The sequence below is a fragment of the Anomalospiza imberbis genome, chromosome 32, assembly GCF_031753505.1.
Source record: "Anomalospiza imberbis isolate Cuckoo-Finch-1a 21T00152 chromosome 32, ASM3175350v1, whole genome shotgun sequence".
Classification (NCBI taxonomy): domain Eukaryota; kingdom Metazoa; phylum Chordata; class Aves; order Passeriformes; family Viduidae; genus Anomalospiza; species Anomalospiza imberbis.
Window position 1 is genome coordinate 403,817 of NC_089712.1, and position 24,751 is coordinate 428,567.

Here is a 24,751-nt window from a genome sequence, read left to right on the forward strand (position 1 = left end):
CCTTCGTTTCCTCTTGGGTTGTGAGGTGGAGCTGCTGCCTTGTGGGAGGCATGGAAGGCTCTGAGCTCTCACTGGGATTAGAGAACCTGGTATTCCCTGCTTTTGGATGAGTATATCAGAAGGCTGAGGAGTCCTGGAGAGAATTATGATTAAAGTACTGGAGACTGATGTTTTCCTTTGATAAGGAGAAGCAGGTCATATGTTTTTCTGTGTAACCTGTGGTGAAGAGAGAGACAGCAGCCAGATGAACTGGGGTCAAAGCTTTTGTAGCAAAGATGGGATAAGCAAAAGGAAATACAGCTGGGGAATGTGAACACTTTCAACAAATGCCTAAGACGAGTAAAGTAACCAGTGTTACCAGTAAAATAAGTCTAAGTTTAGAGCTGATGCTGCCTTTGTTGTTAAGTTTTAGTAGAAATGCAGAAATTACATTAAAACAGGCAGAAAGGAAAGCAGGAATATCCCTGTGAAGAGGAGCTGGGGAGAATTCAGCAGTGACCTGTGTTTAATAGGACAACTTGTGGTATTAAGGGCACTTGGTTATAAAGTCAGAAGAGAACTGGTGAAGAGAGATTGTTAGAAATAGGTATCGTGCAGTTCTGTCTAGTACAGCGATAGAACTGCCTCTGAACACTTTAATAGAGAAGACACGGAAGCTGGAAGGCTGAAAATAGGTTAAGAAGAGAATTGGATGATCATTGGTGTTTTTGTAAGAGATATGCCTTGCAGTGTGCCAAGGTTTGGCTCTGCCCAAAGGAATCTTGAAGCTAAATGATTAGAACTTGTTGATAATAAGGTAAGAACAAGGGACTAGAGACCACCAGAGCTGTTCTTCTGTGCTTGGTCCTTATATACTGGTTTTCTTTCTCAGGCCATGGATGCAGCCCAGCTTGCAGATGATCTGAAGGCCCAGCTAGAGCTGGCTCAGAAGAAGTTACAAGATTTTCAGGAGGAGGTGGTGGAAAACACAGCAACTAGAGGGAAGGAGATGTTCAACCTCAAAAGGGCTGAGGTATATACCCTATGCACAATCCTTCAAGATCTGTCTGCTTTAGTGTCCTTCTCCTTGTACACTGAGCTTGCAGAGGGTTTCAGCTGAACTGCTCTTGGTATCCAGTTTCACTTTGACTTTGGCTTCATCGGGTCTTGGCTCTTTCAGATTTTGTCCCCTGATAACTGACAATACTTGTGGCATCAGATGATCATGTTGTCTCTTGAATTATAGGGGATGAAACTATGGCTGGCATGACTTAGCCAGGTGCACGTTCTCTTTGGTCCCTGAAGAAGCTGACAGAGAATGTACTGCTCCTTCGCTTGGTCTCCTGTTTTTCTGCAGGAAGATATTTCTAGGTTGCGCAGAAAGCTGGAGACCACAAAGAAGCCTGACATGGTTCCCAGCTGTGATGAGATCCTGATGGAGGAAATCAAGGATTACAAGGTGAGTGTCTGTGTCCGTCAGCTTCCCTTTTTACTTTAGTCAGAAGGTGTGTAGGCACACTTTCAGTGTCTGACATCTCTCGTCTGTACTCTGGCACTGGAGAAACCACCTTGTCCTTCTGAGGAATGGAAGTACCTACATGTTGAGACATCTCTGAGCACTGCAGCTGGGCTGCAGGGCCCCTCACAGCTCTGTGTGTGTGTCTGTGCCTCTGTGTGTGTGTCTGTGAGTGTGTGTCTGTGTGTGTGTGTGTGTGTGTGTGTCTGTGTGTGTGTCTGTGTCTGTATCTGTGTCTGTGTCTGTGTGTGTGTCTGTGTCTGTGTCTGTATCTGTGTCTGTGTGTGTGTGTGTCTGTGTGTGTGTGTGTCTGTGTGTGTCTGTGTGTGTGTGTGTCTGTGATGCAGGCCTGCCTGATGTGCCTGTGCTGCAACATGCGCAAGAAAGACGCGGTGCTCACCAGGTGCTTCCACGTCTTCTGCTTCGAGTGTGTGAAGACGCGCTACGACACGCGGCAGCGCAAGTGCCCCAAGTGCAACGCGGCCTTCGGGGCCAACGACTCCCACAGGGTCTACATCGGCTGAGGCCCTCTCAGAGCCCCTGCTGGTGCTGAGCCAGCCTCCTTCCCTCCCTCTCAGCTTCTGCTGCCTGAGCTGCAGTGTCTTCTGGGAGGAGCCTTCAGGGTCTCCAAAGAAATACACTCTGGATCTTGCTTCCTTCCTTGGCCCTGTCCCTTGGTCATGCCCTCAGTTTTTGTGTGCTCTTTGTGCCTGAGAGGAAGTTTCCCATCCCTTGCTTTCACACTGCCAAGGCGGGAACGTGCAGCTGAAGTGCTGCCTTGGTGGGATGGAAGCTGAGCTGCAGCAGAGATTAGTGAGAGCTTTATTTGAGGGCTCTGCTTTGGATGCTAATTGAGTCCCATCAAGGAATGGCACTGCTCCTGGGAGGGAAGTGTTTCCCAATTAACAGGCCCAATAGAGACCAAGGAAATTAATCTGTAGACTCAGTGGATCAATTCCTTAGGTACCTGTGCACCTTCCTGAGTCAGGGCAAGAACCCTCGAGGGCTGGTGCACTAGGAAACCCTACCCCAAACAAACAGGTCTGAATATCCACCAGAGGAGAAAGGAGAGATCTTGGAGACCCTTAGAAAACAGCATTCCACTGACAAGCCCTGGTTGATGTGCTCACCTTCCCCTAGGCTGAAGCATTGCTGCCATTGTCCTTCTCAGAAAAGGGCTTTTAGTGGTTCCTTGGCTGCAGCTTTACCACAAAGACTGACCTGGTTATGTACAAATTCTTCTTAAAGCTGTCCTTTGGTTTATTTTTCTGGTTCTCCTGCCTCTGGTACAGTCTGCTCTCCCATCCTTTGTCCAGTTCTTGGAAACATTTCTCACAAGCTTTAAACTTCTACAGTAGAGACACTTGATCTCTTCCTTCCTCTCCTTTCAAGATATGCTCAGCTAGAACAACTTTTGTCCCTTTGGCTCTATCCCCAGTAGCTTATTCCTGACACAACAGGAGGGCCAGGATGCTGCATTATTTCTGCAGCCATTTTGTCATGGCTGCTGGGAATTTCGGCAGGGATGTGGTGTGGCTTAGAGTCTCGGTGCTCCCTGTGCTTGGAGCGTTTGAAGCCTGTTCCTAAAATCAAAACGGGAACTTGTTGATTTGTGACATTTCTTCCTGGGATGTAGTGTTTAAGTAAACTTAATTTGCCTGGAAGGTGCACCTCTCAGAGGTTTGTCTCATGGGTGTCCCTTCCCTGAAGCATGGAATCTCCTGCCTTCCTCCATCCCCTCCCTGCAGGAAATACCAGATACAAAGTAAAAGGAGTTCATCACAGGCTCTTACACTATTCATTATCTTGGGGAAAACATTCAGAATATATGAGTAAAGCCTTGTAAATGATGAGGAATCCTGAGAAGTGAGAAGGAGCACTGCATCCTGCCTTTCCAAGGGGAACCTGGGCTGCTGAGAGTTCCTGCCATGGTGTAAGAGCTGTTAGAAGGAATGAGAGTAGAACCCGCTCCCCTTTCCCTGGAAATTGCTCCTGGGATTACAGGTTCTGGCAGCAAGTTGGCTAAGGAATGATGTGGTAATGCTGCTGGTAGATTTTGGGGTACAGATGCTTCTTCATGGCACCAGGACCTGGCTCATGAATAAACTGTCTGCATCTTCAAACACCTTGGCTACAGCAGCAGGAGTTCCTTTTACAGCTGTGAACAGCAGCCTGAACTTTGCAGCCCCAGCAGAGCTGCAAAGCCCCTCTGTCCGTCCCCAGTCACTCTTGTATCACCTTTCTACTGAAATGAGCTTTGTGTGAACTCTGCCCAGGTTGGCATCCCTCTGCTCCTGGCAGGAAACGGATACTTCAAACAAGTTGTATTAGTTCCACAGAGGAGTTTGGGAAACTCCTGTTCTCCCTTAGCAAGAAAAAAGTCTTGGTTTTGTTTTAAAACAAAAGCTTATTTCAAGCTCACTTTGGAAGTGACTGAGTTTCTCTCGGTGGACATAATTTTAACACTTAGAAACAATGAACATTTTGGGTTTGTTCTAAAGTAACAGCTTATTTCAAGCTCATTTCTGAAAGAACTGAGTTTCTCTGTGCTTTTAATTAAACCACCGAGAAACAGAATGTATGGAAATAATTAACATTTATCAGGACCAGTAAGTATTGGGGTAAAAAGAGTAAAGCGGTGACAGTATTCTTTATGAAAACATTCTCTAAATTCAGTGTCTTAGACAAGAAAGAAAAAACCTCATCTCCAGTCTCCCGTGCACCTTCTGTCACAGCAGATCCTCCCCTCTGCCACAGTCTGCAGGCACTGATGTGCCTGTGCCACTCCCCTTCCCACAGAAACCCACAGCAATCTCTTGTCCCCAGGGGATCAGGCTGGAGCAGTGGCTGAAGGAGAAAATAGCATGTCTTTGTTGGGCAGCAGTAAGTTGAGTCTTTTGGGAAAAGGCACAGTTGGTGATGCACTAATTCAGAGCAATCCGTATTTTGCATTTGACATGGGAGAAACTCCTCAGACGGCCACCAGAAATAATACTTGCTTAATAGTAGTTATTAGGTGGTTGACAGTTTTCCATTTATATTTTTGCTTTTAGATGAAGTCTGATTTGTTGAAAGATTTGGTGTTTGGAGCTTTGAAGCAAAACATTTTTGTTTAAGATATGATTGACATTTTAATATTTTTTTATAATATGTTTCTCGGCTCGTGTGTAGAGATAAGGACATAAAAGCCTTGACAAAAATACTTACAAAATTGGCCTGAAATACTTCTTTCCTAGTGTTTTGATGATAGGAGCAATATTCATGTATTCTAAACAAGTCATGTTGGAAGTTGTGAGGCACCAGATGCTACACAAAGAAAAAGCTCTTTCTAGAAAACTGATCATCTGAAGGGGGGAGGCAGGGGAAGGGAAGGCAACAAAAGTGACCTCAGTGCCTTGCCCATCAAGTTTGTCAGGAATGTGGGGACATCCCAGATCTATTATACCTACCGAGGTGCAGGCCTGTGGATCCCACTTCTTTGTTTTACATCCTAATTTCTCTTCCCCGTGTTCCTGCACTGGAAGGAGCAGACACACAAAATCAGAGAACAAGCCCTGAGCAGGGAACAAAGAGCAGCTCTTGAGGCTAATTCGTCTGGGTCTCACTGTGATCAGCTCTTGGTGCTGATGCAGAGCTTTTCATACACAAGGGCTTTTCAAAGGTTGGAGATGCAAATAGGTAGAATGTCTTCCTCAATGCGCCTGCAGCCTTTGAACTGCCCCTGACAAGAACAGCCCAGGAACGGCCCCGCCCAGTGCGGCTGGGCGCGCGCGGGCCCGAGCGCAGCGCCCCCCTCAGGCCGCGCGCCGCCGGCGCAGCCGCGGCCGTTGCGCCGGGGCCGTTGTGGCGACAGCCGGCGAGCGGCGCCATGGCGGAGCTGCCGCTGCCCGCCGGGCTCAGAGCCAGCGCCTTCCCCGCCAAGCTGTGGCGCCTGGCGAACAGCCCCCGCGTCCGCTCCGTGCGCTGGGACAGCCGGGCCCGGGGGCTGCTCATCCACCGCTCCCTCTTCGAGCGGGAGCTGCTCAGCCCGGGCGACGCCCGGGGCCCGGCCCCGCACACCTTCAGGGCCACGCAGTTCCGCAGCTTCGTGCGCCAGCTCTACCGCTACGGCTTCCGCAGGGTGCCGGGCCGGGTTGGCTCAGCTGCGCCGGGCGATGCCGGGGCTTGGCTCCACTACGGCAACCCCTGCTTTCGCCGCGACCGCCCCGACCTCCTGCTCCGCATCAGGCGCCGGAGCGCGGCCAACAGGCAGCGGCCGGCGGCGGGGCGGGAGGGCCGCAGGCGCCCGCCCCGCGGCTCCCAGCAGCTCCCCGGGGCGCGGCCGCTGCCGCACGGGCGGGACGGGCGCAGTCGCTTCCAGCCGCTCTCCAGGGAGCGGCCGCCGCTGCCGCCCGGGCGCCCGCCCAGCGGCTTCCTGCTGCTGCACAGGGAGCGGACGCTGCCGGACGGGCGGGAGCTGCGCAGCCCCCGGCCTGGCCGCTTCCAGCCGCCCCCCGGGCAGCGGCCGCTGCTCGCCCGGCGCCCGCCCTGCGGCTTCCACCTGCTGCACAGGGACCGGCCGGTGCCGGCCCGGCGGGAGGGGCCGAGCCGCTTCCAGGAGCTCTATGGGGAGCGGCCGCCGCCCGCCGAGCGGGAGCTGCTACGGATCCCGCCCTGCGGCTTCTTCGGTTTCTACGGGGAGCCGCTGCTGCCGCTCGGGCGGGAGGGGCCTCGCAGCTGCTTCCAGCAGCTCTACGGGGGGCAGCTGCCTCCGATCGACCGGGAGGTGCTCAGGATCCAGCCCTGCAGCTTCCAGCAGCTCCACAGGGAGCAGCAGCCCCCAGCCTACGACCCGCGAGGTAGGAAAAGAGTTGTAGCCTTGCTTTTCCCCAAAAGGTCATGAAAAGTGACTCTTTGAAGTATTTTTCCACAAGGCTCTGTCCTTCTCGGCCCCAAATTCTCAAGCTTATTTAGAAGGGGCACCTAGAAAGGCAAAAGATTCTCTGCCTGGTTTTCCTGCCTGCTTCCTGTGATGGTTGATCCAAGGCAGCAACAGAGATCTGTGTCTCAGAGCCACGTTGTGGAGTGTGACCAATGTGTTTGGATTCTTGCAGCCACCTCGGGCACTTCAGCCCCCAGCGCTCCACCTGGCAGTGCAGGTTGTGCAGCATCGACGGCCTCTGGCTCAGCCTGGAATGCACCTGGCGAAGAGCAATTGCCACCAGTGGATCTTGGCTTTGCCGTAGAGCAAATGATCCGGGAGATCAGGAGATCCCTGCCTGAAAGGTCTCCCTCTGCTCAGGTAACCCATTGGAGGGGAATGGAAGAGGCTGGGCTGAAAGCTTTTGAACGCTGTTACATGGAGAAGGAGAGTAACCGTATCCTTGATGTGATTCCAGCAAAATACTGAATGATCTTTAGTTTTCTTTTTTTCTATTGTTCTTTCAAGGGCAATATGAATGTTGCCCCTGAGTCTTCAGGAGGGGAGCCTGTGAACCGGGCTGCAGCAGAGGAGACTTCATCTGGCACCGAGAGCTGCGAGAACAGTTCCCCAGAGCCCGAGGAGCCTGGTAAGGACAGAGCCCCCGTTGGTTTAGAGAGGTGTGAGACGGCTGCTCTGAGCCCGCCTCTGGCAGGAAGGGAGACGGGAAGAGTTGAGTTCTTGTCTGCAGGGTTGGTGCTTCCTGGTGCCTTTAGTTCAAAGGCACATGCACAACCTGCCCGAGCCCTGCCCTCCACGCTTCACCAGAGGCTTGGGCACTGAGTTCTCTGCTGTGGCAAGAGAGCAGGGAATAAACCTGACCTTGTGGGAGTTGTGCCACCTAGCTGGGTGTCCCAGTCTGGTTCATACCTCAGCCCCCAGCAGCCTTCAGCCATTTCGGTGAGGACTGTGGTCTCTCTGTCACTGGGACTGTCTGTGTTTCAAGCTCTCGTGGGTGCCATTTGCACTGTGGGTGCTGAGACTTTATTAGAATACTTAAATACTTTACACAGTTCCGTTTTGAAAACTTGGAAGGATCCCTGTTCTTTATAGAGCAGGCTTGAAATTGCCAAGTGAGAGTCTGCCTTTCAGGCCGTCTTTTAATGTCCCTGATAGAAGGACAATTGGTGCTCAAGGGGCGCTTGAACAAGGGCCAGTATTGTCTCAGTGTTCCCTTTGCTTCCCAGATCCCGTGTGATCAACGTGTCCAGGAGGGCTGCCCTGTGCGCCAGGAAGAGACAGAGGGAGAGCCTGTGACCATTGGGCAGGTAGAATTCCTCTGTCTGTAGTTATATTTCTAGATGTGTATAGTTCTATTTATTGATATATGTTGTTGTCTTTATAGGTTTATGTAGTTATATTTATCTATCTACATAGGCAGAGATTTGTCTAGTTAACTTATTTTGAGTTTTAGGTGTATATATTTACATTTTTCGATGTGCAGTTATAGTTGTAGATGTCCATAGTTGCATTTATACATGTGTATAGTTACATTTACATATATATAGTTATATTTGTAGATAGGCATATTTGTATTGATATATGGGGGTTTAGTTACATAGATTGATATCTGCATAGGTGTAGGCCTCTTTTTAACCTCTTCCCCTGCTCTGCTTCCTCCCTCACCTCTTGCTTTTCCCCCGTGCCCCCTGTGTCCCCTCTCCCTGTGCTGGGTCCGAGCTGGCGGCCGGGCCAGGTGGAGCAGCAGTTCCAGCCCCGGGTGTCCCTGGAGCGGTGGGAGCTGCCGGTGGCCCCAGGCAGTGTCCCCTGAGGAGCTGCTGAAGGACGGTGAGACTGAGGGGGCTGAGGGGGTGGTGACGCTGAAGGGACGGTGACCCTGAGGTGCTGCTGGGGCTGAGGGCTGTGGGGCAGCCGAGGGCGATGGTGGCACTGAGGTGACAGGGAAGTGGCACAGGCCGAGGGGTGGCGGGTCTAGGGGGACGGGATGGGTCAGAAGGGACTGAGGGGCTGAGAGGACTGTGAGGGGCTGAAGAAACTGAAGGGGGCTGGGGGTTTGCCGAGAGCATGGCGGGGCTGAGGGGATGGAGGGGGCCGGCAGGGAGCACAGAGGGCTCCGGGACTGCAGCTTTGCCAGGCCTTGGAACCAGTTGCAGAGCCTCCGCTTTTGCCACAGCTGCAGTGAAGACCTTGAGGACAGCTGGAGACTGACGGGAGCCAGCAGGGAGAAGCAGAAGGCCAGCAGCAAGAGCAGGGAACGGGGACCTGCTGCTGCCACGCTGGAGAGAGCCCGGGTGAGGCCCCAGGGCCGGGGAGGCAGGGTGGGGCTGAGGGTGGCGTGGGCTGTGGCCGTGGGCACTGCCCAGCGGGGCAGCAGCGGGCCCTGCCCGTGCTGGGGCTGCTCAGCGCAGCTGCCCCGGCCGGCACAGGGGCTGTCCTTGGGCAAGGCAGCTGTGCCGGCAGGGCCCGGGAGCTGTGCCGGCTGTGCCGGGCTGCCGGTGCTGCGGGACAGTCCCGCCGCGGCTGCGCTCAGCACAGCCTGGCCTGCTCGGCTGCTTTTTCTTTCTAACCCTCCTGGGGAGGCTCTGAGATCTTCCCTTCCCTGATGGAAGTGCAGCTGCTGCCAAGGAAAACGTCCCCATACTGACTCAGTGCTCCCTTTGCTTCCCAGCTGTGCCATCTGCCGTCCCTGTCCAGGAGAGCTGCTCTGCACGGGAGGAAGAGCCCGAGGGAGAGGCTTTGAAGATGGGGCAGCTGGGATCCCTCTTCTTGCTGTTCTGTTTAAAGTTATGTTGCAGTGATGTTTGTATTGATGCAGTTGGATGGGTATTTACCTTAGAACAGTGATATTTGTATATTTATAGACGGGCTTGGTTTATATATCTACTGATATATATATTTGTATGTATGTCTGTTGTATGTAGCATGTGATGTTTATATTTACATCTGTAGACTGTTATACTTGTATGTGCATTTATGTATATGTGCATGTACATATGTATTTAATTTTATTTTAAGATGTATGGAGGGCATTGTTGTATAAGTCTACTGATTGAATTCTTAGTGTAGGGCTATTTAGAGAGGGTATGCATATTTCTGTATTTCTATATGGGCTCTACACTTATAGAAATATGTAATAAATTAAGTTGTTAAACACGTAATTAACCTTTGTGTATAGTGAGTTGCTGTAGAGGTTGGCAATAAATTAAGTTTTATTAACTGAAGTTGGTATTTGTATATTTTTACCTAGACTGGTTTTAATAATCTAATAAATTCCTGGTTTTAACCTAAATTGAGATTTGTATAGTTCTGTATTGTCAGTGTGGGTGTAGCAATTTGTAATAAATGACATTTTCCAATGGATGAAATGGATTCTCGTGTGTTTGTTGATCAGCAGTGCGGCTGTAGCAATCTGCAGGAAATGCCATTTGTCAACTGCAGTGGGTGTTTTGTGATTTGTGCCACCCAAAGCCAGGAGCAGATGTAAATGCAGGAGGATTTTGGCCATGAAAATCTCAGCCATGCCCAGCACATGCCCCACTTGCACTCAGGCTGGGCAAGGGAAGGGCAGATTTGGGATGGCAGCAGAGCCACACGTTGGCTCAGAACTCGCTGCAAAGGCCTGCTGAGGAGACTCCGGGACTCTCCTGGGAGTAGAACTCCGAGCAGGAGCCACCCTGGCAGCAGAAATCATTCACCATGAAAAAAAGAGAGCAAATGTGGCAAAGCAGATGTGGGGATGCTCTGTGAGTCTGATAAAATGCTCTCAATCACCGCTGCCTTGGCATGTCTCCTGCAAAAATATTTTGTTAAAAACTGAACACCTCCCATGAAAGATAGATTGCACTTTCCCCTTCACTTACCTTGCTGTGCGAGTGGAGACACTCTGTCCTTCTCACTGAGAATTTGTGCCCCTCAGCACCTGACATTAACTCAAAGATTATGTACTACCACTTGGCACCATAAAGGAAAAGAGCCCTGCCCTCGTGACAGTGTTTGCAAAGTCTTCCCTCCTCCTGTCCCCACATGTCCCAAACGGAACCATCCCCTTGCTGTCCAAACTGTGCTGGGAGTGACTGAGGGCTCCAGGAGCTCAGGAGGGTGCAAGAGCACTGCAGGTGGAAGCTTTTGCAAAGCTTCCTGAGCATCAGTAAACTCTGGCTTTGCCAGGCTTCCCCTGGAATGTTGTCCTACTCAAGAATGATCTGGGAGGACACTGTGCCTCCAGCTCACTCAAGTAAAGTTTGTTTTCTTCAAGGCTTGAATAGAGGAAAATGAAAATTGTGATTGCTAGAGTGAAATTTGGGGTTTGGTGCAGCTGGGTTTGCTCCATTCTTCATTGTGGAAAGTAGGGTAAAAGCTTTAAATTCCCAGCAGAAGCTGACTACCAGCCCACACAGACCTGAATGAGGCCCAGGTGTGCTTGCTGCACACTGGTCCAAGGGAAAAGCTGGACCCAAGTACCCTTTTATTGCAGATGGAGCCTGTCTGTACTGTTGTCTCCAGGGCTGTCTGTGGTAAGACACGGCAATCCAGCCGGGAGCTGTGGCTATGAGAGTTCCAACAGCAACCTGCTTCTCCAGAGTGAGGGACGAGGCCAGCCCGAAAGCCTGAAAGGTGTTCTGGGTACTGGAGGAGGCCAGGCTGTCCTTGTGCAGGGATGGCCTTCAAGGGGGACCTCACACCTTGTGCTGCTGACAGAGGGCAGCTGGTGGCCTTCCACAAAATGCTTCTTTTGTCCAGCTCTTTGAAATGTTCCAGCCAGCAACAATTCCTGCTGCTCACACCAGCCCCTTTCCACACCAGGAGGATTTTTTTTTGTGTAAGCAGCCTGAGAGCTCAGTGGCAGGAGAATAAAATACTCAGCTGAGTGTTATCAACTCTCTGCCAGAAGCTGCATCCTCAGCCCCTTATCTCTTCAGTTATCTCAGACATGGAGGAAGCGGCAGGAAATCACTGATCCTGGAAGGGAAAGCAGAAGGAGGAGTGTTGCCTTGATTTCTCAGGATTTTCTAAAGCCTTCTGAGTTTACATTCTTGTAGAGAATTTTCTCAGGCAACTTGCTGTAAACAACCTCTTGTTTTGCATTCCTTCATAGAGGCAGAGAAATTTGATAGACTGGTAGTTTGTCCAGTGTCATTGGAGACGTGGCACGTTCACCCTCCAATCCACTGGCACCTTTTGAAAACTAGAAATGATTGGAGTCAGAAGAAATAAATTAGTCTCTTCATTGTGACCAAAGCTGAGTGCAACGTTTTTCCTTGTGTCCTCGGGTGACAGAGGCGAGGCAGTGGCTGCTCCCTGGGGCCTTGGGAGCAGTGAGAGCCATCCAAAATAGGATCTCTGATGGGCTGTGGAGATAAGAGTGACCAGCCAGCAATGCTCTGTGTGAGACTGGAGCCATCTGTGAATGTGAGCATGGAAAGCTGACCTTGCAAAACAGAGAAAAAGGGGTCCTTGGGTTATTTGCCACAGCTTGGAGGGGCTCTGAGTCACCTGCTCCAGTGGAAGGCGTCCCTGCCCGTGGCAGACGGGGCTGGATCTAGAAGGTCTTTAAGGTCCCTTCCAACTCAAGCCCCTCTGTGAGTCTGAATTACAAACCCACGATGACAAAGAGAACTCAGCAAACCTGGGTCCCGCTACATTATTGGAGGCTGCCGTAGTCACTTGTGTCACCTGGAGACTGGTTTGTATCTGGAGGAATTTTCACGGTCCCACAGTATTTAGGTGTGACAATCCTGGTTTAGGACCCCAAAAGATGCCAGAAGAGATTATTTGCAAGCAGAGAATTGGTTAAGCTGCCTGTGAACCTGATGGGAGAAGTGTACTCATGTTATTGCAGTGTTTTTGCTGTACAGGTAATATTTAGTTTCCATTTGGAAGCTGCAATGTTCTTGCACAATGCTTGTATATGCATAAATACTGGCTGTAAATCCTAATTCCATCTTCACGCAAGGATGTGTAATCCATCAGGAATATCTAACACAGAGCCATATTAGCTTTGGCCTTGATGGTACGGGTTGCTTAAAGTGTGTGATGAGTAATGGTAGCTCTAACAAATATCCCTCTTGTTAATTTGTGTTGGGGAAGATGAAAGAGGAAAACCTTATAAATATGATTGCCTGGCAAAAGATTTGGAAAATCCAGACATTGAGATGAGAACTAGATTTGAAATAACAAACCTTGACTACTGAATAACTAGAAAACAATAGTATAGCCAGGTTGAAAGCAATCCCCCCTTCTGATTAAACAATGCCCTTTACCTGCAGATAGGTCCAAAGGTCAAATGGAATGCTCTGTCTCACCCCCAATGTATGGTTCATCCCACACCTGTGACCCTCCCCTGAAGTATCAGAGATCTGGGACCCCATTGGCCCAAGTCCTGTTCCAGCCCACCTTGAAGCCCCCTGATAAGGTGTGCCCAAGGGACTGGACGCTCTCTTGGACCTTCCCTTGGGACCCTCACCTGGAACCCTCGCTCCCTCTCTTTCCCTCTCCCTCTCTCCCTGGGCCTGCCACGAGTTGCGCCTGGCAACTCCAAGCAGGGCCTTTCATCCCTTTTAATAAACCACATCTTCTAAGACCTGACTTCAGAGATCTCTCATCCATCCAAACCGTCCTGGAGACCCACGCTTGCTACAAATTTGGGTCAGTCCTTTATCAACCCTGTTGCATAGAAATCACTGTTTTAATCCCTGTGTTAGCTTTCACCATCCCCTTTCTGTTCTGAAAAATGGCTCAGAATGCTTCTGTTTGCTTCTGTATTGCTCCATTATGTTGACATGTAAGTTTTGCTGTATTTGCCTACAGAAGCCGTGCAGCATGGAGGGAGATGCTGTCTTGGAACCACATCCAATTGACCACAATTGCTTGAAAAAGAGACTTACCATCACTGTCACGAGCATGTGCAGGAGGTGCTCTGGCTACTTGGTGTCCAATTCGACCCCAAAAAGATTCTATCCCGAGAAAGTAATTTTCAGTCTAAAAAATGTTTTCATTTTAAGAAACAAGGAACTGCTCAACACTGAAATGGTTGTAGTTGCAAGGAAAGGCTGTTACAAATATTGGTTTATAACATAAAGGAAGGAAAAATCTTTGCTTTAAAAAAAAAAAAAAAACAACAAAGAAAGATATATGAAATAGTAACATAAAAAAAACCCAAAAAACAGCCATAAACCAAACATGCACCCATCCACCACCATCACTCCCCAAAACAAAAAGAATTCAACCAACCAAGCTACCAAACCCAAACTAAAACCAAATATATCCAAGGAAATAGGGACTAATAGAAAAAAAAATTACTGTAGTAATTTTAAGCCCTGTGCTAGCTTTCACCATCCCCTTTCTCTTCTGAAAAAAGTCTCAGAAAACGTTTCTCTTAGCGCTAGTTTTCATGTTCCCTTATTAATGCTTTTTCTCTTCAAGCCAGGTCTCCTAAGCTCTCAGAGATAAGCATTATACCCTTGGTAGCTCAGCTACCTCAGGTGGCATAAAGAAGCAGGATGGCTTCTGTGACAGTGTTGGAAACAAAAAGTTTTAATAAAAGGCAAAATAAAAAAGCTCTTTACCGAGAAAACCCGAGCCAGGGCAAGAGGTTCTTGCTCCTGCTAAATCACTTCACAAAAGCGATGAACTCTTTTGTTCTCTTCTTTTTCTAGGGAATTGCTTAGGTGGGACTTTTTGGCTCCTGTCCAATTAGCTATCCTTAAGTTTGAGGTGAAGTCCCCAAGGTCCTATGAGGTGTCTTTTAACCAAACTGAGGAGAGAACCTTCTGGGCTTTTTTCCTTTTTAAGGAGACATGGGGTAACTTGTTTACTCTGTCAACAGGGGGCACATTCCTACGCCTGATGTTTATATTTAAGTGTTGTTTGCCTACAGAAGCCGTGCAGCATGAAGGGAGACGCTGGCTGGGGACCCACATCCCAGTGACTGCAATTGCTTGAAAAGCAGACTTACCCTCAGGAGCAGGAAGAGGAGCTGGAGCAGGAGGTGTACCATCAGTTTTGGGTTCAAAGTGAGCTTGCAAAGATTCTTTTTGGAGAAAGTAACTTTTAAAAAGTAAGGAAATGCAGAATACTGGAATGGTTATGGTTGCAAGGAAAGGCTATTACAAAATGTTAATGGTTTCTAATAGAAAGAACGGGAAAAGACTTTGTTTAAAAAAAAGAAAAGTAAAAGAAAGAAAAGAAAGAAAAAAACAAACCCCTTCCATTTCCCCCTGCCACGTGGCAGGTGATAGCCAGTTACCCCAAGGTCCTGGCCATGCTCCTCCTGGCTGCTGCAAAAATTACCCCTGTCCTGGCCGGATCCAGGACACAGGATCTGTCCTGCGGGTCCTGGCTCTTTCTCTGGGTGAGAGACCCCCATGGCATCTGCCCCGGCAAAAGGGACTTTGGGACAACCGATCGCTTATTGACATTCCCCCCTCTGCCCTGCACATACTGAACTGGCAGGAAGGTGACCCACATGTCACTCTAGGCACACTCTAGGCAGCAAGGACAAAGAAAGTTTTTGAGGGGCCTGGGTCTTAAGGTCTTTTGTTCCAGGAGTACCACCTGTTACTTTCAGCTTCTGCTCAGGGATAACCAGTGACCTCCTTTTTGCTCTACACCAGACAAAACCATGTGTGGCACATAAACTGTCCCTTTTTTTCCCCATTTATTTTCAAGTACATTCTCTCAGTAAGGACCATGGTGGCTCCTGCTCTGAGGTGCATTTGCCATCCCTCTAATACATTGTTTTGATGTTTTTTGAGAAATAGGCTCAAAATGCCACAGGGTTACTTCCTTCATTCCTTCATTCTTGGAGCTAAATATGGAGTTCCTGTGCAAGGCAAAGGCACTCACGTATGAGCAGTGAAAAGGGGTCAGTCAAATCTGGTAACTGCAGAGCAGGGGTTGTCACCAATAACCTTTAAAAGATATAGAAAGGCTGTTGGACATTCTGGAGTCCAGTGTAACACCTCCATGGATTCCTCTAATGATTCCTACACAGGCTTTTCCAATAGTTCATAACTGGGGATCCATAATCAACACCATCCAGTCATTCCCAAAAAGGGACACAAGTGTGGGCTCTGGTGTTTGACAAATTGCTGCCTCCCTTTCTTTCCCCAAACTGCACTGTCCTTGTGAGTGGGACAGCCAGGAAATCAGACATGGGTAGGTATAGACATGGTCTTGAAAACAAATACAAGATGTCATTGAAAATGCGCTTTGGATGGTAATATTCAACACATTCTCAACTGCATGCTCTTATTCCCTCTCCCTGTAATGACTGGACAACACTTATTTTTGGTGCCAGCTGGCTTAAATCAGGAATAATCTTGGGTAGGGGGGAAAATGACAATAAAACCATCTTAAACTGAGTATAAAATGTTTATCTGCATGTGTCAGTAACTCCAACGGCCAGCTGCAGTCAGCACAATTATCAGCCTGTAATTGTGCTCAGGGCCAGCGTGGGCCTTTCCAGGTCAGCTCCACCTGCACAGCACATGGGGGCCTGGGCTTGCTGCTGGCTTGTTTCCTTTTAGGAGACTGGGATGAGGAAAGGCTGGGGGGTTTTGTCAAAGAGATAATATTTGAGTGACCGTGTATGTGCTGGAAGCCTCACAGACTGACTGGCCCACGACAGGATCACCCAGTGCTGGGGCGGGGGGGCTGCACCTTGCTGCCCTGGTTAGGGGTGTTAAGCTGCTCCTTTGCCTCAGAGAGGGCCAAGTGCAGCACTTTTGTGCAGAAACACTGCATTAGCCCTGGTTTGCAAAGCTACTGCAGCAACTGGTGTGGCCAGAGCACCCCTTTCTGCACTTGGAAATGAGCTGAGTCAGTCATTGGACAAGGCAGGGCATTCCCCTGTGTGCCCATTGTGAATTCACTGTGCCCCGACTGTGTTGCGTCCCGCTCCTCAGTGACATCCCGCCCAGCCTGGAACATGGAACTCCCCGTTTCCAAGGACACGTAGCCATTGTCACCAGCACACAGCAGGACCGGTCAGACCCTTCAGCGGCTGCGTCGAGAGCGGAGGTGTTGGAGCGATAGCGAGTGTTGTTCCAGCTTGGTTGGTTCTAGCACACGCTGTTCAAGAGGCCAATCCACACACTGAGTGGAGGTAATTATTTACAGTTCTGTGCAGAAAGGGGGGGGGCTCAGGGACAAATTCACAAAGCCAGCACCACAAGAACCAGAGTGTCTTTGTATTTCTACATTTTGGCAAAGAAAGGAATTAGTGTTCACTGACTGCAAGTTCACTAGTTGTCTTCATAATTAATATTCTGTCTGCTGTTGTGTAATGATCCTCTCACTTCTCATGCTCAATAGTCTGCATGCTCAGACTCTCCCTTCTTCTTAGTGAGAGGCTTCTTGAGTGGATAGCCATGGTCTGCCCCAGCTGGAATGGCCTTTTTCCTCACAGGAGGTGATTCAGCACAGTTTCTGCATTGGCTTTATCAGTTTGTTCCTTTCCTTGGGGATTCTGCCAAATGTCCTTGTGCCCATAAATTCTCCATTCTTTGTGTCCACCATCAGTGGTACATCCTTCTTCCCAAGCCTTGCTAACCTCCCCTGTGTCTGAGGAAACTGAAGCCTGTCAAGCCCTACACCTCCACAAGGCAATTCAGCCAAGAAGCACCCTGCCTTTCAAAGGCCTGGCCATCACTTAGAGCTTGTTGGCTACTTCTTGTTTCATGGGAATAATCTCCCTCCTTGTTGATGAGCCTTGAAAGCCACAAAGGAGAAACATCAGAGAACACATTTTCCTAACAAATATTTTGCATTTTGCAGATTTTTCAGCAGGATCATTGGCTGTGTGGGAGCCAGAGCACCCGAGGCAGAGCGGGATGGCGGAGCTGTGGGCCTGGGCACGATCCAGAGCGTTCGGCAGGGCCCCAACCCGCACTGCGTCCCGCAGGTCCCCCAAGAGCACTGCGATGCCCGTCAGGGTGACCCAGGGGTCCCAGGACCAACAGGTGAGGGGCAGCTGTCGGGCTCTGCGGGTTGCCAGCGGGTGGGGGCTTGGCCGTGGTGTTGGTGTCAGGTGCTGCTGACCCCGCGGGACCTGTCGGGCAGGGCTGGGGCCCCCCTGGTGCTCCAAGGGCCCCTTTGAGGCAGCTGCCCCGGTGGAAACGACTCACAGGGATGACACGGAGGAGGTGCCAGTGGAAGTGGGAAGTTCTCTGATGGAAGTGGTTCTCAGGGATGCCATTGAGGAGGTGCCAGTGAAAGTCAGATGTTCTCCATGCTGGGACACTCAGGAAATTCGTGCTCTGGGCATGGCTCTTGGTCAAAATGCATAGATTTCTCATTGTTCTGTGTTTGCCCTGCACTCACCGAACATGTCAGGAGAAAGGAAAAGCTCTAACAGTATTTTTTACTATTAGGAGTAGCCATTTCTTTATTCTCAGCTGTGATGCATAGTGGAGAGCTCCATCTACATGCACACCATTTTCAAAGCTTTTCCAAACAAAGAAATTTTAGCATTTTTAGCAGCCAAAGCCATGAATCTTCATTGGTTCTAAATTACATCAGTTCTTCAATTAAGTAATATTCTATCTTCGGTATTGATGTCTCCCTTCACATGGTAATTAGTGCACATCTTTCAGTCCATTTATCATAGCTTTTCAGATTTTTTCTCAGGCAATTTTGCCTACGGAATGAAGCAGTTGGATGGCAGTAGTTGTTTTCATTAAAAAATGTACTTAGGCTGATGAACATTTTAACCTCCAGCGGAATGCAATACATTCTGTATTAAATGATGAGATCAGCCAAGCAACCCAAATTTTGTAATATCTGATTAACCTAGGATAAACTGCTTCCATTTCACACCTGCAAAGAATTGCATCTAGAGCTGAGGACAAGAGAAAGGAAAGAAATTTTGACTCTCATGCCTGTTGAGAGTCAAAATTCACCTTATGCAGGTGAAATTCTTCTTGGAGCTGACTCCAGGATGTGCTTCCTTAGTACCAAATAAATCCCAGCATCAGGTCGTGTCCAAAATTCTTATATTTTTGTCAACCACTCTCACCTGGATTGTTAGCTGAACACTGGCCAGTTCAGTTGTACTCAGGCACTTGATTTCAAGGGAAGCCTGTGCCTATAAATTCCAGCAATTGGGAAAGGATGACTTGCTACTTGAACACTTGGCTGCATTAGAGGCTAAGGGAGGGTTGCTCTCTCAGGGCAGTTTTGTAGCCGGCTGCTTGCAGAGGGAGAACTGTGTCAAAGCAGCCCTTTTTAGTGATGTGACAGCAAGCCTTCTCAAATACAGCTCTTGTTTAAAGTGAAGGGCCTAGTTAATCAGCAGTGATGGAGAGTAGGCTGAAGTTTTTACAGAAAATATCTTTTTCCTTTTAGCCAAATGCCAGCGAGGCATTGCACAATGGAAGTGCGCAGAATGTCCAATTGTATAACCCACTTGGAGGTATGGTTGCCTTTCACATTTTGCTCAATATCTGTAAGACTTTCAACTTGGTAATTCAGTCTTGCAGCATATTCTCGGGACAGGGGATCTCTTGTGTTCAGAGATCTTGGCTGGAGGTGGTATGCCCTCAGGTCAACCTTGCAGTCTCTTGTCACTGCATGTAGCCACTGGTTTGTTTTCCCCTGAGAAAGCCTGCCAGTCCTTCCTTGTTCCCATACTGCTTGATGGGATGCAATTTGGAGCATTGAGGTCAAGGTTTGGACCACTCCATGCACCTAAATTCACTGCCTTGGTAGCTAAGCTTTTGGTTTTGGAGTATCTAGGCACTGTCGTTATCCTTTAAATTTAATTGGAAATTGAAAGAAAATGACCTTGAGGAAGTTGCGTAGAGAATTTCACAAGGTCAGCATGGGAAACTTTGCTTGATTTAATTTTTTGTCTTGGTCGTTGATAAGCGAGTGTTGCCACAACACTGTGTTGGGTTCTTTTGAAGGAAATGGAAAGGAAGATGCTGATGTCATCTTCCCCACGGATTCCATCATTTCCCACAAAGCACAACGTGCTTGGGCGATGTCATTTGTTATTAATCTGCTCTCAGTGCTGTTTCCCCAAGGAGCCTGGCTCCAGGCAGACTCGAGGTGCACATTCCCCGTACAGGCACTCAGTGGTGCTGCCTGCAGCAGTGAGCTGAGCCAGGTACAGCCAGCTGCCCTGAGAAAAGCAGGCTCTCACCTGGCTGTGGCTGCAGTCACCTGCCTGCAGGGACTTCCCTGCCACTGCAAGTGCAGCTCTTGCTCTGTCTTAGCCTCGTGCAGAGCATTTTAAACTAGCATCATGGTAGCTTTCCGGAGAGACAAAGCTAAACTTCAGATTTCTCCCTGGGGACGTTCTGTTTCACATGTGGATGATGATTTGTGTGATTCTTGGTGGTGGTCTACACAGATCCTAAGGGAATATTTAACATTCAGTAACTGGGGTGTGAGGACTGGCAGTAGTGAGACAATTGTGGAACTTGGTGCCGCTTTGGCTTTAGGCTGGCACAGAGAAACTCAGGTGAGACAGGTCTGGTTGCTGGTAGGGTACAGGGTGCCTTTGCAACCTGCTCCATGCAGTACCAGTTAGGGACTGGGCTTTGTCACAGAATCAGAGAATCAGAATCAGAGTTGGAAGGGATCCACAAGGATATGCAAGTGCAGCTGTGTCCCCAAGAATCCCACCAGGTGCCTGTGGAACTTGTCCAAATGTTTTCTGATCTCTGGTGGACTTGGTACCATGAGCAGCCTTGTGGGGAGCCTGTCCCAATGCCTGATCACCCTCTGGGTGAAGAACTCTTACCTAATTTTCATCTTAATGCTTGGTTATGGTTTCAGGTAATTTTCTTTAAAAGTCATTCAGGGGTATGGTTTTAAGAGGTGTTTTGTTTGAATGCTGTGGGAAGTTTCTCTATCCACATTGGATTGAACTTCTCAAACATTAGTAGTGTCTTCACTCGACAACTGGCATGTTTACAGTGTTCTCAATAATTGAAGTGTGTGATGTTTTTGCAATTAGGTTTGCAGACAAATACCAGAGAGGCATGGTCCAAGGAACAGGAAGTGGAGAAAGGCATTAAAAATTTGACCTACATTGAAAGACTGAAGGAGCGTGTAAAGAAAGGTCAGTCTCCGTGTGTGTGATGGCAGGGACAAAGCTCCCGGATTTCTCACCAATACGCATGAAGTCTCCAGCAGCCACTAAGCAGGAGTTCCTGGTTTCAAAACAGCGCCTGCTGCGTCATATCCCCTCCCTTGACCTGCTGGCCACGCTTCACCTGATGCAGCCCAGGACACGGTTGCCTTTCTGGGCTGCCAGCACGCGTTGCCAGCTCATGCCCAGCCTCTCATCCACCAGCACTCCCAAGTCCTCCCCACCTTCATCCCAGCCGCCCCATCCCATCGCAGCATCCCTGCCCAGCAGGGACAGGCCATGTCCCAACCCCAAAGATGCAGCACTTTGCACTTGGCCTTGTTGAATCTGATGAGGTTCCCAGGGCCCTACTTGCCAAGGTTTTCCATGTCCCTCTGGATGGCATCCCAGGCCTCTGGTGTTGTCAAACTTGCCAAAGGTGCATTTAATCCCACTGTCCATATCATTCTTGACATAGCTCAGTGCTTGAGCTTACAAAGAGGAGAAATCAAATGCAAACCACCATGCATATAAAGAGTTTTTCATAAATACCTCCCCTCCAGTATCGCTCCTTTACATGGCATTTTTAATGACTGTTCCTTCCTAATGCTTTACTGTCTGGATTCGTACTGATCTATAAATTCTGAACAAATAGAGTTTCAACAGTCTTGGTACATCCTTTTGCGTCAACTACCTTGCTTCCTCCCACTCCCCATTTGACAATTCGTTTTCTGTTTTTTCTTTACTGAAGTGAAAATACCAGAGCTCAGGAGAGCCCCACACAGCTCTCCAGATCTTGTGCCCGAGAGAAAGAGAACCATGCCCACGAACCCTGCAAAATTCTTCCAGAGACCTTTCAGTACTGTTTCTCAACGACCCATCAGAAACAGGGTGATTCATTTACTGGCTCTGAAGAATTACAAGAAGTCAAAGCTACTTGCCTGCTTAGAGAGAGAGGGAGTTGTGGAAAAGGACAAGGAATCCCTTGGAAAGACCCTTCAGGAGGTGAGATCCTGGAGCTGCTGCCTGCAATGCTAACTCTTAGCGGTCTTACTTCAGGTTTCAATTAGAATCTAATGAGAGGCTCAGGAAATGCACCTTGTTTACATTTTCCCATCAATTTTACCCAGTTTCCACGCAACTGCAAGTCCATGTGACAAAAAGAAAGAAATCCTCAAAACTTGTTGTTGTTTTACTAGAATAGCTGGCAGTGATAAATTCTTTGTAATGTTGTTGCTTCTCATGTCTTATTTGAATCCTCCCTCTTTTCCTTGCACTGTTGAACTGCTTGATGAAGTAACTTCACAGGGTGAAACTCTCAAGTGGGTGAAACACTTAGCTGAGGTCCTTAAAATACCCTGGGACAAGTTTCAGAGGAGAGAATTTTGGTAGCTGCACAGGACAGTATTTCATTTGAACGGACTTGGTGGCCTCTCAATGGTATTTGCTTCTACTGGGGTCTGTGGGGGTTGCCTTCCAGGGAAGGGTGTTCCAGGCAAATCCTACATGAGAAAGGTGGTGGCCCAACTTTGAGCACAGAGTTTCTTTGCTCTTGTGTGGATTGAATCTTCAACTTCCTTGGCACCTATTATTTCTCATAATTTTCCAGTTGTCCTTTTAGTGCCACTGGTATTTCTTTATTACAGCCATTCATACGATTCACACTGACTGAAGGATGCAGTCGCTGTTTCCTTCCTTGTTCAATAGTCCCCGTCAGTGTAGGCTGTTGCTGAATTATGCAAGCATTAACGTATCAAGTAGCAATATTTCATTTTTAGCTAGGAAAAAAGTGATGGTAAGATTTCAAAGCTCAGCTCCTTAGAGGGCAAGAGATGAAAGAAAATTCTCCTTTCTGTTTCTTCTTGTTAATGTTTAAGGAGATTTTGAAGGAGTAGTTTCTTGTTTGCAGTGTGAACTGCCTCAAGATACTGGTTTGCATTCTGAAAGGGCTTTGTGAACAGCACTACATCCCGAAAATGGTTATTCACATTTTTCTTAACTTCATAGGGAGGGGGTGTTATTTTTTGCTATACATGAAAAACCAGTAGGGAGAACTTGCTGAGCTCTTATACTCACAGCCTTCCTTCTCTTCCCACACAGCCTTAGTTCTGCTTTTAAGAAGTGAATTCCTGATTCTGGGTATCTTTGTTACTTTTAAGCTGTTGAAGTGTAGCTCTAGGTAGGTTATCTCCTGTAAGAGTTCCATAGGAAGCTGTAGTTTCCTCTGAGCAGACACTTGAGAAAGAAAAGCAGTTCTGTTTGCAGAGACAAATGCCAGCATCCTGTGGTGCTTCATGGGATGATGAAAACATGCCCCGTTACAGGTCCAGGCTGTGCTCTGCCATGGCAATGTAGCTGGGTGAAACAAGAGGGCAGCAGGTGTCCTCCTGAGGGTGGAAAAATATGGACTTGCTCATGGAGATGATGTTCTCCAGGTCCTACTCAAAAGAAAAGGAAGACAGAAAGGAAAAACCTGGCCTCTCCATGTATTTCAAATGGTGAAGACTGAGAGTTCTGGCATAGTGTACCTTGATTCTCAAAGCTGCGTTAAAGACCAAAAAACCTGGATCTCTGGTGCAGGGAGAGGTTTTCATAGCATCCATTTCCTCCATGCTTGCAGCACTTTGGCATTTACTTACATCCAAATTTCTACAGCCCAAATGGACCACAGCTGTTTAATCTTGTTGCCTCTTACATGACAGCTGCTTTGTTCTTCACATCAAACAAAAGTCCTGGAAAACTGGTGCATGATTTTCTTTTCAGCTTTGCTTTAGCTTTGCACTACCAGTTTTACATCTGTAGTCTGCCTTTAGGTGTAATGAATATTGACGTTTTAAATGTCTGCCCGTAGCTAGCCAGCCTGGATGCAAATGAGAATTCTTTCAGTCTGAAGGAACATTTCTTCAAAGATATTCAGGTTGATTGGCCTGGCTACGGTGAAAGAGATAGAAAGACATTGGAGGTGACCCTTTTTCAGTAAGTTCAGTCAGGACAACAGCCATTTCAAAAAAACCCTCTGGGAAATGAAGGTCTGTTTTCGCTGTGAGGAAAGAGCGATGACTGCTGATATTTTTGCCTTGTAACCCGAAATGTTGGACCATCCTTACAGAAAAACATCTCCATCTCCAAATGCCACCAGCACTAGCCAGTCACCGTCTCTGGGACCTTCTGAAAGAAATACTCCACCGAGAACGGCTCAGGTATTTTGTGAATTTTTAAACATTCTCTACCCTAGATGATGTTTTATCCCACTTGCTCTTGGTGTCCAAGCTGTGATATGAAGCAGTAGTGTTGTCTTTATATCATATAAACCCAAAGTGTGTACTTCTAATGGGATTCCTGTATACTTTTCAAGATGCTTACAATGTCAAAGCCTGCAACAAGCTTGCACACATGACTTGTTTCTTATGGTGCGTAGGAAACTCTGCTAAGGACAAGGTGTGGACATGTTTTTGGTACCTAGCTGTGTCTGTGCAGGGTTCTTGATGACATGGCAGCTCTAGTACCTAAATCATGCACGGTAATGCCAGTGCTACTGTTTGAAGAGAAATCTTAGGGAAGTCTAGCATAAGGACAAATTCCAGTACTGAGGCATTTGTAGGAAACTTGTTTTTCTGTCCTAAGCAGCATTTAGACTCCCATTTCGATTCAGGCTATCCCACGTGTGAGGAGGGGAGTCTGAATCATCAGGGAATACCTTGGACTTGTCAGGCTTAAAATCAAGAGATGGCCAGTACAAGAGGGCAAGGAAAAAGGTTTGAAAGAATCTTGGAAAACACTGCATGAAAGGTATATTTTCTATACCTTAAAGAATTCTCTTTAAACAGGAGGGAGGACACAGCTCTGGTTTTCCCTAGCTCTTTTCCCAGCCAGAGCAGGAAATGCTGCAGTGCCCAGCATCCTCTTATGTCCTACCTCCATGCCCACAGCATTTCTGTCAGTGGGCTGGCACAGAGCTGTGTCTGGCAGTCCTGCTCTGAGCTGCTGATGTGCACGGGTGGGAGCAGCGTGTGCTTGGTAGGGAAGAGGCTGTGACCCAGGGTTTCCTTTGGAGAACAGCAGCAATGAGACCTGCAGCCAGACTGGGGATTCTCTCTGTTGTTATCATCTCTGCACTGGACATGCTGCGATCAGCACTGCACCGGCGGCTTGTTGGGGCTGCTTTAGTGAATCGTGTGGGTGTGTGACAGCAAGAGTTGAGTGTGTTCCTGGTGTGTCTAAGCAGAAATAGGGAGCAAGATAAAGCCAACCTGAGCTC

The 24,751-nt window shown here is 48.4% G+C and overlaps 2 long non-coding RNA genes across 2 annotated transcripts; both read left to right on the forward strand.

The window, feature by feature from the left end:
• Positions 1-8,070: 8,070 nt before the first annotated feature.
• LOC137463931 (uncharacterized) lies at positions 8,071-9,200 on the forward strand. Its single transcript, XR_010994020.1, has 3 exons — positions 8,071-8,243; positions 8,590-8,707; positions 9,085-9,200. It is a non-coding gene; the product is annotated as an uncharacterized lncRNA (long non-coding RNA).
• Positions 9,201-18,584: 9,384 nt separating this feature from the next.
• On the forward strand, positions 18,585-21,449 carry LOC137463940 (uncharacterized). Its single transcript, XR_010994029.1, has 3 exons — positions 18,585-18,828; positions 20,380-20,484; positions 21,245-21,449. It is a non-coding gene; the product is annotated as an uncharacterized lncRNA (long non-coding RNA).
• Positions 21,450-24,751: the final 3,302 nt, after the last annotated feature.